Source organism: Microtus ochrogaster, chromosome 15 (assembly GCF_000317375.1).
Source record: "Microtus ochrogaster isolate Prairie Vole_2 chromosome 15, MicOch1.0, whole genome shotgun sequence".
NCBI classification, from domain to species: Eukaryota; Metazoa; Chordata; class Mammalia; order Rodentia; family Cricetidae; genus Microtus; species Microtus ochrogaster.
The window spans coordinates 29956385-29971199 of NC_022017.1; positions in this window are offsets into that span (position 1 = coordinate 29956385).

Sequence of the window (14815 nt, forward strand, 5' to 3'; positions counted from 1 at the left end):
AGCAAACTAATATAGCTAACCGCTAACACCTGTTTATTTGGGGTGACATTTATGTAAATGTCAATTCTGTTATATTTTATATTTCTTTATGGGTTAGGAGAAAACGTGATGGCTCAATGGCTGGCTTCCCTTCTCTGCCCAGCGGAGTGTCCCACATGGCCAGGACACAGAATTGTCAGAGCCAGGGCAGGCTAGACTGACCAAGGAGGACTGGATTGAAAAGGAAGGCAGCCATGGAGAGGATCCCATTCTGCTGGGGGTCCATTGAGGGCCCATCTGGCCATTGGCATCACCATCTATCCCAAGCTGGGCCTAGGGCCAGGATAAAGCATAAAATGGGACCAGCGCCATTTCGCCCAGCTCTCTTGCCAACTCCTAGATCTCACCCCAACTCTGCTGCTGGCCCGCATCTTCTGAAGGAATTTCTGTAACTACAATGAGTGTCCCGAAGGAAACAAAGAAGGTCCTACGAGAGTAGCCAGGACTGGTCTCTCTGAAGACCCAATGTTTCTGCTGAGAACTGAAATGGGGGAATATAAAGATCCTTGAGTTTGGGAAGGTTCTGGTATGCTTAAGAAACCCAAAGAACTCCATTGGGGTTGGAGCCTGACCGACTAGGAGGGACTGGAAACCAAGTACAAGAAGCTAAGCCCTGATCCAGATAACTGACTGATCCTTCACATACTGGTCCCTGATCCCAGTCACAAAATGAGCCTTGATCATCTTGACCCTAAGTCTCACATAGAAACAGGATACAGATCTCAGTTTGAGCCTCAGCCTTGGTGCCTATGAACTCTGAACCTGATGCCACATGGAGCCCTAATCCAGATTTTATTCAGGGCCTGATCAATTATACTCCAAGCTTTGATCATAATATAGATTTAGCCTTGGTCCTCATAACAAAAGAAACTGATCCCTGATCCTGGAGTGGGCCCTGATCGCTGGTCAGACAGTCCCTTTAACTCCAGGTATGATCTGAACCTTGGTTCCTGACCAAAGATGGAACCCTGACTTCTGGTAATCTCCCTAGATCCTGGACACTTTTACCAAGCCTGCTCCAAAATGCTGCTTTTGGAGATGAAAGATCCACAAGATGATTCTAGCCCGTTCTGCAGTGGGAAGTTCTACCTGTGCCCCATGCTCTGGTAGCTGCAGGAAGGCCTGACCAGCATAGGGCGCAGCATGGGCGTGAGTCGCAGAGGAGGGTCAGGCAAGCAACACGAGGTGGCTGCCTCTGTGTGTCTCTGCATAACCACCATTTGGTCCATGAGGCGATGTTAATTGCTCTCCGTGGTGCCTGGTGCTTTGTTAAAAAAAAATTAATGTTGATTTTTATTGAAAAACAGAAATAGTACAGCATATGCTCCAAGCATGTACGGTGCTAAATGGTGCCTTGTCTGGGCCCCCTTTCAGTCCCACTGGAGAGCCTGCGGGGGCTGTCAACAGGTGGTGTTGCAGGAGTGCTAGCTACCCTGCTGTGTCCTGAGGGATGCCCTAGAAGTGCCAGGCAGGGGCAGGGGCCTCTGGGGGCATCTACTCTTTCTTTGCACTGTGATGGCTCAGGGGTCAAATGGGTTCTGGGTGATTTCACCTGGAGCCTCCAACACTCATTGTTTATGTCTAGTTGGCATACATGATGGCAGTGACCTGAAATGATGCATGGAGGATGGGCAGAGGGTAGCGAGATGGGCAAAAGGATAGTTGGTTATGGACAGGAGTTGGGCAGACCATGATGAGCCTTACAGGCACAGGCCTCGGTGTCGTCAATAGGAGGGTGACCTGCAGAACTGAGCAGTTGAGACTGCTGGGCACAGTTGCTACCTGCACACTGCACCATTGCTTTCCCAAATCTTATCATTTGACCCGACTCCTCTACTCCGCCCAAAGAGCCTTAGTCAATCCCAAGTTTCGTGCTCTGACCCCAGGGATCTTTTCTTTGTCTTCGGCTCATGACCTTTAAGAAGTCCTGGGAAGTGGTCCTGGTCTGGCCCCATCTGCCCACTCTGCTTGCATCCTTGTTTCCCTGTCCTGTTCTGTCCCCAGGTTCACAGAGTGGCTCCTCCCAGGGTCTCACCTTGGTACATCAGCCCTGCAGTGTCCCAGTTTGCCCAACCCTGGAGTGCTCAAGCCTCTGCCTGTCTTCTTTCCCTTCCCAGTGGTCCGTTTGCCCCTCCACGCTCCCTTTCCAGTGGTCCCCTGTAAAACCTGGGCTAACAGGACAGACAGAAATGCCAAGTGGTCTTTGCCAGTCAGGCATTTTTCTATAGTCACCTGACCGAAGGAAGCCTCAGAGGCCTTCAGGGAATCCTGTTTTTTTTATCAGAGTAAAATCCAAGAATAAAATCAAAGGTCCTCTCTCGATATTCACAGCCCTTTGTAAGGTCCCTTCTCCCGCCCCTACTAATTCCCCTCAAGGTTGCTGCTCTGCATTCGGGAGTAACAGTTATCTCAAAGAAAGTCAGAGCCAAGGCCCTGCCTCCCTCCCTAAGCCTCTCTCCTGCATATCTATAGCCCTTGCAAATAAAATAACTCAAGGCTGAGCCTATCACTCAAAGCCTTCAAAGCTGTTCTGCTGTTCAGCTCCAAGCTTGCCTTCTGTGCTGTGGCACGCACCTCCAGGGTCTTGCCCCTCCCTTCCCTAGCTGCCCAAGGAGGATGCTGTTGCCTAAGTCTGACTTTCCGCCTGCTGGGTGACCACCTCAAAGTTGATCCAACCTTTGGGAGCCTCCTTCAAAGCCTGGCATTTGAGACTTTGCTTCCTCCCATTTACCTGTCTGGTCTCACCTCCCCAGGCCTTCAACTCACTCCCAAAACAGGCGTGGAGATTTTTGAGCTATGGTTCCCCGCACACATTGCAACTCTGCTCATGAACTCTTAGACATATTGTTCCTGCCAGGAATACCCTTCCCTTCCTTAGGAAACTATCCTGTCTCTGAGAAGCCCATCTTGCTTTGATCCTCTACCTGGGCAGAATGATACCATGCCTCTGCTAGAACTTTCTCTGGAGGCCACAAATGGCTCTCTCCCTCCTCCACTCAGGATGGTAGAACAAGGTTGTCCCTCTCTCCCTCCCTCCCTCCCTCCCTCCCTCCCTCCCTCCCTCCCTTCTTCTTCTAAAGGCGCTTGATGCTCAGTTAGGATCAATCAACCTCCAGGAAGCGATTGATTAGTTGAAAGCGCAGATTGACACTCATGATGCTCTCAGGGCCCCTACTTGCTGAGTGATGAGCAGTTGGCAAAGGAGATACAGGCAGGAACCTCCATCTCACATGGTCACGTGAGGGTACCCTCTGTGGATGACTCCTACTCCCTCAACCCCACCCCTGCCCACTAATGTAGACTCAGCTTCCAGAGTGCAGAGCCTTCAGCCTTGAGGAACTGCAGGAATTTGTGTTTCCCAAATGCCCCTGTCCAGCAGGACCTTCGTATATAAATGTCGACCTCAGAATGCTACCTAGACTGCCTACCAAGGCGATGGAGCATTTGCCCGGTGCCTGCTTTGTCCACACACAACTATGTTTCAGTAGCTGGCACCCTCCGGCCAGCTGAGCTGTGTAAGTCACTTCACTCTCTGGATGACCTTCCTCCTACTTCTGGAAAAAAAAAACAACGGACTCCAGCGCCTCCCCTGAAGGGAGCTGCAACTCTGGCAGGCACCAGGTGAAGCCCTTGGCTCTGTGCACCTTTTCTCCACCTCTCGCTCTGGAAGGTGCTAATTCTGATGGGCTTGACAGCTGAGCCGGGAAACTCAGCCTGCAAGGGCTGTAAATATGCCAGGCTGCTCCCTGCGCTCTGCAGAGCCCTGTTGCTGCCCCCCCCTTCAAACCCTTTCCTGGGCCAGACGCAGTCATAAAACAGCAACCCCCGTGAGAATGAGAGCCAGGCTCATTTGCATCGCAACCCTTTTGGGGTGACTGTGACCTAGGCAGCCTGACTAACCGGACACACCCAGTGTCCTTGGCATGCAGAAGAGGACCAGCTGGGAAGCTTGAGCTGGGGACGCGGGGAGAGGAAGGCCCAGGAGTACCTTGGCAAGACAGAAATCTGCAGTCTCAGCAGTAGAGCCAGCCTGCCTGGGGATGCCCTGCGTGGAGCGGGTGGAAGAGGAGTTCACGGCCAATGAATGAGCCTGCCGAGTCCCACACCGAGTCACAGCCCAGGGAGAGATTGAAGGGCCTCATTTAATTGGAAACACCTGCTCTTCCATCTCGGCGTGCCTCAGAGAGGGAATTAGAGAGCCTAGCACCAGGATGTATCTTAAGGAGCACTTCCCCCGAAGCCAGAGTCATCCACACTGCTCCCCAGACAAGACCAGTCACCTGGAGGAGACAAGGGGAAGGGGCAGCTCTTCAGCCTCTGAAGGGCTCTTCTGTTCACAAAGGGCATCCTCCCTGCAGAGGGAGGTCCAGCCTTGAGCAGAATCTACCTGCGGCAGGGAGGGTATCTGGAGGCAAGAGGCCCAGGCTGGGGGCCAACCCAACAGAAGCCCAATATGCCCCCAGGCCCATCTCTAAGACCCAAAGGTCAGAGCTAGAGCTCAGCATGGCACTGATTTCCCTATACCCTGCCCAGGATGGGTGCAGCATGGTGGCCGAAGCCTCTATCCTTTTCACACTCGGCCTACTAGCAGATCTAAGACAGCTCCTCTATCAAAGCCTTTACCTCACACAAGGCCAGCTTGAACCTCTCCCCACTCACTCACACACGCTCTTTCCCCTTGACCTGGTATGGGGCTTATAGGAAAGGCCATGACCTTCAGGTAGGCCTGAGTCCTACTACAGGCAGAGCCTGGGCCTGGTTCTGAGTCTCAGGTCTGTGGTTGGCCCCATGTCAGGACCCCAGTAGACATCACGTGGCTTATTCTCAACCTTCTCAAAGGCAGTGTGGGACCGGCGGATAGCGTTAATATCTTTGTTCAGACCTCTCTCTTCCTAAAGCTACCCACCCCCAGGAAGTACACTCCTTCAGGTTGAAACTCCAGACTCCAGCTGTGAGTACGAGAGCTGCCTGGTAGCCCTCTGCAATCTTCTGTGGGGATCTATGGTCTGCCCACAAGGCTTTTACCATCACCCCTACACCAAGAGCTGAGGGCCTGGTGGCTACATGACCAGAAAGTCTCAACTCCACTGCCGTCCACAGCAGGTCCCCAGGCCCGTCCACACCTTGCCCTTCCTGACTGGCTTCACAATAGAAGAGGTTAAAGTTGGGTACGGCAGAAGCAGGGGGCCTGACTTTGCCTTCGCTTCCAGGAGTAGACTCAGACAAGCATGGACAAGACAGGGTGGCAGCTTCCCTCTTTCAACTACCAGGAGGCACGTGGGACATGGCCGTTCATCTCTGGAAAAGTCAATGCCCATGAGGGGCGTGGAGACACCAGGCCTGAGGGGTGCCATAAGTGGGCTGGGTCTAGGCCAGTAGGGTCTGAGCACGAGACAGAGTGTGAACCTTGTCGCCAGACACGGGGAGTCTGGGTCAGCAGCGTGGGAGTGGGGCCCTAAGGAGACCTCTTTACATACAGGGTACCCTAATGGCAGGAAGCTCCCAGGACTAAGACCCGGAAAAGGCTGAGGGCCACAGGCTTCCTGGGAACAGGTGCAAACACCAGGAAACAGTCATGAGTTTGGGGACAACTGTAGAAAAGGGTTTCCACCAGTCATCCAGCAACTGTGAATGGCCAGGATGGATGTAGATGCTCACAACTCCAGGCCAGTAGGACACAAGCTTCAACACTGAGAAGCTCCCAGGACATTTCTGAAGGTTTTGAGTCCTTCCCTGCCAGGCTGGCTGGGCTTGGGTTCAGATCTAGGGCAGAGCTCCAGAGAGGTTAGTGGGATCCTCACCCCCACTGTTTCCCTCCCTCCTAAAGTTAACTGAGGCAAGGTCCTAGCAAACAGTGCCACACAAGGTGAGGAGCTTGGCCCCTGGCCTTGGCCACCAAGCAGAATCACCTCCCCTTGCTGCCCACACCCCAGCTTCACACAGATGAAACTGAACACCAGGAGGATGTTTAGTACCTAGGTATCTTGGTCCATTCCTTGCCTTGAATTGGTTTTAAATGAATGAATGAATGAAGGTGTGCATGACTAAGCATGTGAGTATATGAACAAATGAGAGCATGAATGAATGATTGTGTGCGTGAGTAAATATATGCACGTTCATGAAGGAATTGAGTGCATTCATGGTTGTCTGCATGCATGCATGCATGCATGAATGAATGAATGCCTGCAGGAGTTCACAAGTGAATTAGTGACAGCATGCATTAATGAAGGAGAGCTGTGTGCAGTACAGAGAGGTTTAGGCGTCCCGCCATCCACCTAGCTCCGAGGTTCCACTCAAGTCTCAGTGTAGAGAATAGGGCTTGCCCCATCTGGAATCAATTTCCTCAGCTTGTGCCCATGTCGGGTCCCCATGTCTGCCCTCTCTGGGGAGGACAGAAGCTTTTCCCTACAAGTCCTGGCTGGGACACAGATGAAAGAAGTCTTGTGAAAATTGTACCGCTAAGGCTGCTCTGCCAGCCTAATAGATCATCATTATGAGACTCAAGGTTTGTCCCTGTGGAATGGGTGTCTGTGGAGAGTGGCCCCAGGTGCTAGGGAGACCTAGAAGTGAGCCTGTGTGTAGCCAGAGGCAGAGCTGGGCTCTCCAGCCAGAGTGCTCGTGTTTGTCCACATGCTGCGGCGCTCACACCTCATTTTGTGGGCTCCTCGCCTCCTCCTTCAGATCCTAATCACCCCAGGAGCAGCTGCTACCAGCTCCTCTGAGCCCCAAATCCCCAGCGCTCAGCAAAATTCCCCTCTGATTGAAGCAGCTGCACTCAGAAGCCGGTCTGCCCAGAGCTCATCAGAGCCCCTCAAAGGAAAGATTAGCTGGCAGCCCATCAGCCAGGGCATTGTCCCTCCCAAGCCTCTCGCTCTTGCTCGCTAGCTCGCTTGGCTGGCTCCTCCGCCCACCTCACAGAGACACAGAATTAGAGAGCCAGGACTCTAAGAAGCGCTGCCCTCTGTGGTAGCGTGCTGCCTCCTAGTCTCTCAGCTCAGCTTTGGCTCAGCTTTGGTGGCAGAATTTAGGAAGACACCGTCCTCTGAGACACTCTCATTCTGACTAAGCTTGAAGTAAAATACATAAACCTAATCTTTGACACTGTTTTAAGAGTCCAGAATCTTAGATTATCAGCAACTGAGTCTTCAAACATCTGGAGCCCACAGAGAGCTGATTGTATGGCCTCAGAGGCAGCTAGGACCTGACAGCTAGTCTTTTCCTCCTAGGAAGAAGTCCTCAGACCCTGGTGTCTCTGCCTGATGATGGCACACTGGGGTTCACGTATTCTGCCCTTATGCCCTTGGACCAGCAAGTGCTGCTTCCTGCTGTGGCCAACAATGCAGAGCTTGCGAAAACCCCATCAAGTCTTCATACACCTGCCGCAGTAGCGTCAGAGCCTAAGTGGGCTCCAAGCATGCTCACACTGTCTCCTAGGCCTAGGAGGGCTCCATGCACGCTCACACTGCCTCCAGGGCCACCCGTGAAACCTCACCCTTAGCATTTAGACAAGCTTTGTCTAGGAACTGTTGACCCCAAGGAAGCCCAGAATTCAAGACAGATGAGGTAGAAGCAGCAAGATGGGATGCGGGAGTCTCACTGGAATCCACCCCCCATGCCCCAACACTAAAACTCCCATGGCCTCCATACTGTGCATGCCACAGCTCCAACAATGCACACAGCACAGCTTCAACACTGCACGCCAGACCCACCTTCATCTTGACTGTCTGGATGGCACATAAGAGACTATGAATATGCACTGTCTGAACACAGAACCAACAATGCCCAGTAAGCACTGTGCATTCCACTGTAGACCATGGGTCCAGGGAGGCATGTTCACCGGAGGAAAAAGACTTGTCACCTAAGCAACCCTGATTTGTCACAGTTCCCTCTCTCCTCTTTGAATCTATTTCTTCATCTATAAAATGGGCCCACCAGACCCCTCCCCAGGACCACAAGTGGACAGAGTAGACAAGGGGACAGTGTAGTTTCCACTGGGGGCTGGAGAACATCACAGAATGGAGTATCTCTTCTGCCCTCCCCATCCATAGGTCCAGGAAGAGGACCACAATTACCACCAGAAAGCAGGAAGTCCCCCAGTACTACATTCTACCGGTCTCTGGTGCCATCTCCCATCCAGAGCTCTGCAGAGATTTACTGGGATTGAAATTCAGGCCAGGAGAGTTTTTCAGAGGAGGGATTAGGGGAGCCCTGTCAGCCTATCCTCTGCAGTCACTCCGGGATGCACAGCCCAGCACAGAAGGCATTAGGATGTTTCTAGGGAGTTATCTAAGCAGAGCCCCCAGGACCTGGGGGATTCTGAGGTTCCCCAAGTTCTCATATATGCTCTTTCCTTCCTACTGACTTCTCATATGTGTCCACAGCTAAGCCTTACCCAGAAATTTGTCCCTGGGACCTTCTTGCTGTGTGCCACCTGGGCTCAGAACCTAGTTACAGAAACAGGGTGTGGATATAATGTCCCCGAAAAGGGAATAGAAAAAAACCATTCTCATCCCTGCAGCCTCTGCTCTTGTGCTGGGCCCAAGCCTTTTCCCTACCACACCCTGTGCAACCTAACACTCCTACTGGTCCAGTGGTCTTGATCCCCATATACTCAGATTTTGATTCCAGGCCTAGGCATTCAAGGCTCCCATTGTGACCAGATAGATGGGCACCTCCTGCGTTCTCAGGATCCTTCGCCAGTCATACCCAATGTCTGTTTAGTCACTTGCTTCATTCTGATGTGGACCTTGATGATCAGAGAAGTCAGGCAACTTGGGTAAAACCACACAGGTTGTGCCTGTTCTTTGAGATTTCTGCAGTCAGCATGGTCTTGAAGAAGTGTGCTCTTGGGAGGCAGCTGGTGCAGAGGACCAGGGAGGTGCTCCAGTGGGACCTTAGGTTCCTCATCTGTGAGATGAGCTGACATTCTCACCCAGAGAAAGGATGGAAGTGGAGTTAGGCAAGATAGGATTGGGTTGTTGGTGTCCAGTGTGCTGGTGCCGAGGGAGCAATGGCACAGATTGGGCAAGCAGGCTGGGCTAGGAACCACAAACGTACAGCAGGGTTTCACTGAACCTGTCTGTTCTACAACGGGTTAAAGATGATGGCTCACCCTACTCCTGCTCTCTCTGTTGTTGTGTGCTGTGTATAGGGACAGGTTTCCATCTACTGATGACACCCCAGTTGCCAATCATCTTTGTCAATTGACATGGTTTTTAACTTCCAGAACCACTCTCGGCACACCTGGGGTTGCTATGGCTCTGACCACTGTTTCCCTGACCCGGCGGAGATGCTGGAGGTAGGATTTGTGTTGTACAGTTGCACACCCCAACACGAGGACCTGGAGAGGAGAATCTACCTTAGTTCCATTACTCAGAAGAGACCTGGACACTCGAGGAGCTGGGAGTGTCCAGGGCTGCTGCTCAGATCTAGAATATCCCAGTCTTCAGCACTCACTTCCCTGTGCCCCTCCCCTTCTGACAGTGGCACCTAGGGCCTCCCCAGCAAGCACACCCCACCACCTTAGTTCCAGGGGTAGCATATCGTGAAATCTGGCCAACCAGCAATGCCCATCCTCTGTCATAGGAATTCCTACAGTCCCTCTTTGGCTTGGTCAATGGTGATACCCTCACCAAATCCTGTGCTCCTTGCTGGCTCCAGACAGAGAAATAGACCAGGAAGCTGGGACTGCAGGCCTAGACCCAGAAGGAACCTGAGCTGGGATGGGAGGCAGGAAGGTTTTAAGGTAGATACAGAAGGAAGGTCCAGGAAGAACCAGTCAGAGGAAGAAAGTCAGGGAACAGGACATAGGATATGGAAAGTACCCTGCACGTCCTGGCTTGTGGTCCCTTCATGCTCTGATCCCAGAGAAAACTCACAGTAGCCACACCCCAAACTCTATCCTGCACCTGCCAGAGCCTGGCACTCGCTAGAGCACAGATGTGTCCAGCTGTGCAGATGGGCATCCTACAGCCCCACTTTGCTGCTAATGAGAAACAGCTGTTTCCTGGGCAGGAGGCATCTCCACGTCATGCTTAGGAATGTGGGGGCCCGTCCTCCCGCCAGGCCCGCCGTCCATTATCAGCCCATTATGGGCGAGCCAAGTCCTGTGAGTCAGCTTCCTAGGGCTGAGCACCAAAATGGGCTGCTCCGTGCTGGGGAGGGGGTGGCAGGGCAGCTGGGGGCTGAGTCAGCCACAGTAGGGTTTCGGCTGTGTGTCAGGCATCCTCTGCAGGGGAACAGAAGGGAGGCACGAGGAGAGAGAGGAAGCAGGATGCAGCCTCTGTGGGTTATGGCATTGGGGCCTGTGAGCCAGAGTAGGCCTTTACCATGGAGACCTCTTCACTTACCTAGAGGTCACGGGCTTTAACTAGGCATCCAAGAAATGCCCCCAAATGGCCCACATGGCAAGTGATATTGCCAACTCTACAGAACTTCGGCATTTAGTTTAAAGACAGGGTCAGGCCTGAGCCCTCAACCTGGGTTGGCATGGGTCCTAAAGGCAGGAGATTGGCTTCCTCCCCACTAAACCAGCTCTCCAGCCAGTATTGGCTTTGAGCTCTACGCTGCCCCCTACCTGTCTTGACCTTGGGCAAGTTTATCTACCCGTTCTACACTTGAGGCTCCCAACTTCAGAGGACATGGACCCGGGAATAGTTGGCATGGACATCGTGAGCCCTCTCCCTGCTGCCCACTCCCCCTACTCTTACTACCTGCCCACTCTGTTCTTTCTCCACCCATTTGTTGGGTCACCCAGGCTGAGAAAGTCAATCTGGCTGCTCAGCAGCCAATTAGAAGGAGTCTGTACCAAAGTCCAAGGCTGTCGCCTCCCCTCCATGAAAGATGACTCAAAAGCTGAACCCCCAGATGCTATGGAGAAGCCAAATACAAACTAGCAAGCCAAGGATCCATATATAACCACCCTGTCTTAGCCAGTGTTACTATTGCTGTGAAGAGACACCATAACACGGCAACTCTTACAAAGGAAACATGTAATTGTGGTGGCTCTCTCACAGTTCAGAGGCTCAGTTCATCATGTCAGGGAGCAGGATGGCATGCAGTCAGGCATGGTGCTAGAGAAATAGCCGAGTGTCCTACATCTTGAAGGAACAGGAAGTCAAGTGACAGTCACACTATGTGGTATCCTGAGTATATGAAGTTCAAAGCCCACCCCCGGAGTGACAGGTTTCCTCCAACAAAAACACACCTCCTAATAGTGCCATTCCCTTTGTGGGCATTTTCCTTCAAACCCCCACACACCTTCTGTCTTCGCTTCCAGCTTTGTGGAGGACCCTGATTGAAAAGCCAGAATGTGTGCATGGGGGAGGGACAGCCACAGAGAAACACTGGGAACAGATAGCAGACATGCTCAGAAAGCTGGGCAGTATGTCCCCCAGGCAATGTCACCCACCCATGGGAGTTTTAAAGAAACATATTGATCTGATACCTCATAATGGCTTCTGTGGGCACTGCAGTAATAACCATGTTCCTAGCTGTGAAAGGGGACAGGGAGAGCCTTGAGCCTCACACTTCCCACTCCGCACACAGAGTTCTATGCCTGGTCAGTGCTGGCTCAGGCTGTGAGGTCCATCCCCAGAATCACTTCTTCTTGGGAGTGCCACCTACACTGTGAACCCCCCAGGAGGGCCAGAGCCCAGGGTCAAAATCTCAATACTGTCTCCATATGCCAAAACTCAGGAAATAAATTTGTAGTGGCTTTGGAGGTTGGAGGACTTTGAGAATGGACAGGCTGCTCAATACCCTAGGTGCATTTAACCAATGCACTCCTGGCTATATGGTGCTTCCTGGCAGCCAAGATCTCCCTTCCAGCCAGATCCACCTCAGAGGCCCCACCTATGGCTCTGCTTCCAACCTCAGCCCTGTAGGCCATTCTGAGGCGCTGTTCAGACCCTATCTTGATCATTTGCTCCAAAGAGAACCCACATATCCAATAAGCATAAGATGAGGCACCCCACTAAATCAGAATTGCCCCTAAGTAATAATTTGGGAGAGGCATAGGTATGTTCTGTGCAATGATTGATATATATGCATTATTATGCCCCTATCCCTCCCAATCCCCCCCCCAAAACATGCCTCAACATCTGTATGAAATTCAAATTTTTCTGATACCTTAGACTCTGTGTAGAAACCCTACTTGAGGCTGGTTGCTGGTCTTCTCACCCCTTGACACCATGGGTACCCTGGGTAGCTCAGAGTCTAAATTGAAAAGTCTGAGATGGGTGGTGGCGGCACATGCTTTTAATCCCAGCACTCAGGAGGCAGAGGCAAGGGATGTCTGTGAGTTCAAGGCTAGCTTCTTCTACAAAGTTCCAGGACAGCTGGGGCTACACAGAGAAGCCCTGTCTCAAAAACTAACAAACAAAAAGAAAGGAAGGAAGGAAAGAAGAAGGAAGGGAGGAAAGAAGGACAGAAGTAAGGAAAAGCCTGCTCAGCCTGAGTCAGGGACATGGCCCCAGCCTCTCACCAATGATATCACGGGCTATGTCCCCAGGTCCCGTGGACTCATTCATGGGGCCCAGCAGTCCAAAAGCACCCAGTGTCTCCCCATCTTCCTCTTATCAGTGTCTTGTTGACCTGATGGTGACAAGACAGAGTGACAGCCACAGAAGCAGCAGTTTCCACAGGGCCGCTGCTAGCACCAGCTGCAGCTCTTCTCTGCGTGCTCATGATGTGCCCAGCGCCCTATATACAGGACTCACATCGGTCCTTAGACAATACTGTGAGGAGCTGCTGTGTGCTCCTTTTACAGGCTCAGACTGTGAGGACTAAAGAGGTCCTGGCCTTAGACTTTTATCCTGGCTACGCCCACCACATGTCATCTCCAGGTCTGTCCTTTCTCAAACCTCTTCAACATTCCTTCTTCATGGCAGTGCCAGCTGCTGGCCCTTCCTTGGCACCAGGCTGCTCCAGAACTACCCACTACAGTCACAGTTCTGAAATGTCCTCTTGGCCGCGGCATGGAAGTGACATCAAGAGATGGGAAAGGAACGATCCCACCTCTGAGGAGGAAGACATCAACCCCACTGACTAGCCTCTCAGAGTCAGGAGGTCCCAGCGACTGTATTACCATCACAAATATCAAGTCCCCAGGCACAAAACACAAAGTCACTGATGGGTAAGGAATGAGTGCCCGGGATGCTTGCTACTCCCTCCAGGGTTTTGGGAAGCCTGGTCCACAGACTCAGGAGGGCAGAGGACTAGAGAGAGTGTGGTGTGCCTTGTGCCCACAGATACCAAACTGACAATCCTAGGAGCCAACGGAGGATAGGTAGGGAGGTAGCTGCTGTCTTGGCCCAAGAGGGAGTCAATTCAACATCAAGTTAAATAAATAGCGCTTAGATAATTGCCTGGGAGAAAATGAAAAAAAAAAAAAACCAGGTACATTAAAAGATCTAAATACCATAAACAAATGTTTAAAGCTTTTAAAGTTTAGAAAAAAAATTAATGACCTCGCAGTAGTGATGACTTTTAAAATAAAACACAATGATAGGGCGCAAAAACAAAAATAACCAAAGGATAAAACTTGAAAACTCTTGTGTGGCAAAGGACCCTATAAAAGGGTTAAAGACAAATGGCAAAAGTTAGCAGCTGGAGAGATGGCTCAGTTGTTGAGTGTACACGTTGCCCTCACATAGGACCTGAGTTCATTGCCCAACACCCATGTCAGACAACTCACAAGTGCTTGTAATTCTTGGACCAGGAGGATCTAATACTTCTGAGGGCACCTGGATTTATGAGCACATACCCACACACATAGACACAACTGAAACCATGTCTTTAAAAAAATAACAAAGAGAGACAGACTTTTGCAACAGACAAGCAAAGATTGGATCAATACCCAGTATACATAAAGAGAATCCACAAATCAGAAAGACACAGCCTAAGGGGGAAAGAGCTGGGTCATGTGTGCAGGCACTCTTCAGAAGAGCCCTCTTCTGCCGTGAGTGTCTGTTAAGACAAACTTGCTCACAGTGAATGGGTTAACACCCAAGTCGCTAGCAGAAGAACTCAGTGACATCCATCAGTTGAAAGTAGCCAACCCAAGAAACTGCACTTCTCCCAAGAGAGCGCCTTGACAACACCAAGGATAGTGAGAACCCGCATCATGGCTGAGGCGGGCCGAGACTGGGCCTGATGTCTCCTGGTGGTGGCTCAGCCCTGGGAGGACTGCACGGTCTCCACCTTCTCTGTGCCCACTTGCCCTGAGCTGCAGAGCAGGCCCCTTCTCTTCAAGAATCTTTTGTACAGCCTGTAAACAGACAGGAATAAAATCGCTTACATCCCACGTGGCAAGCAATATGCTTAATAGTCAGCAGCTAATCTTGTTGGGACTTAATTTGTGACAGAAAACACTGGTCAGATGCCAAGTGCCCGTCAGCACAGAATGCAAACGCACGCCGAGATGGCCACGTGACAGGTGCAGTGAAGCACTTAGCAAACACGGAGAGCAGACCTGCGCCGTCAGCACGGATGCCTCTTAAATGAAAGGAGTAAAGAGAGGAATTATAGAGAGACACTCGTGCCACCCTCCCATTTACATAAATGTTTAAGCACATAAAACAATAGAGCATATTGTCTACGGAGCTCGTTGGAGGAGAGGTATAAACATGGACTAAGTGTTCCCTGATTCACGGAGACTGGCTCCTTCCGGAAAGGAAGTTCTCTGGTTAGGTGAATGGAACTCAAGGATCCACTGAAAAAAACACTTTCTGGAGTTTCATGTCAATATTCTTGTTCAGATGGTCTAGCCTTGGCT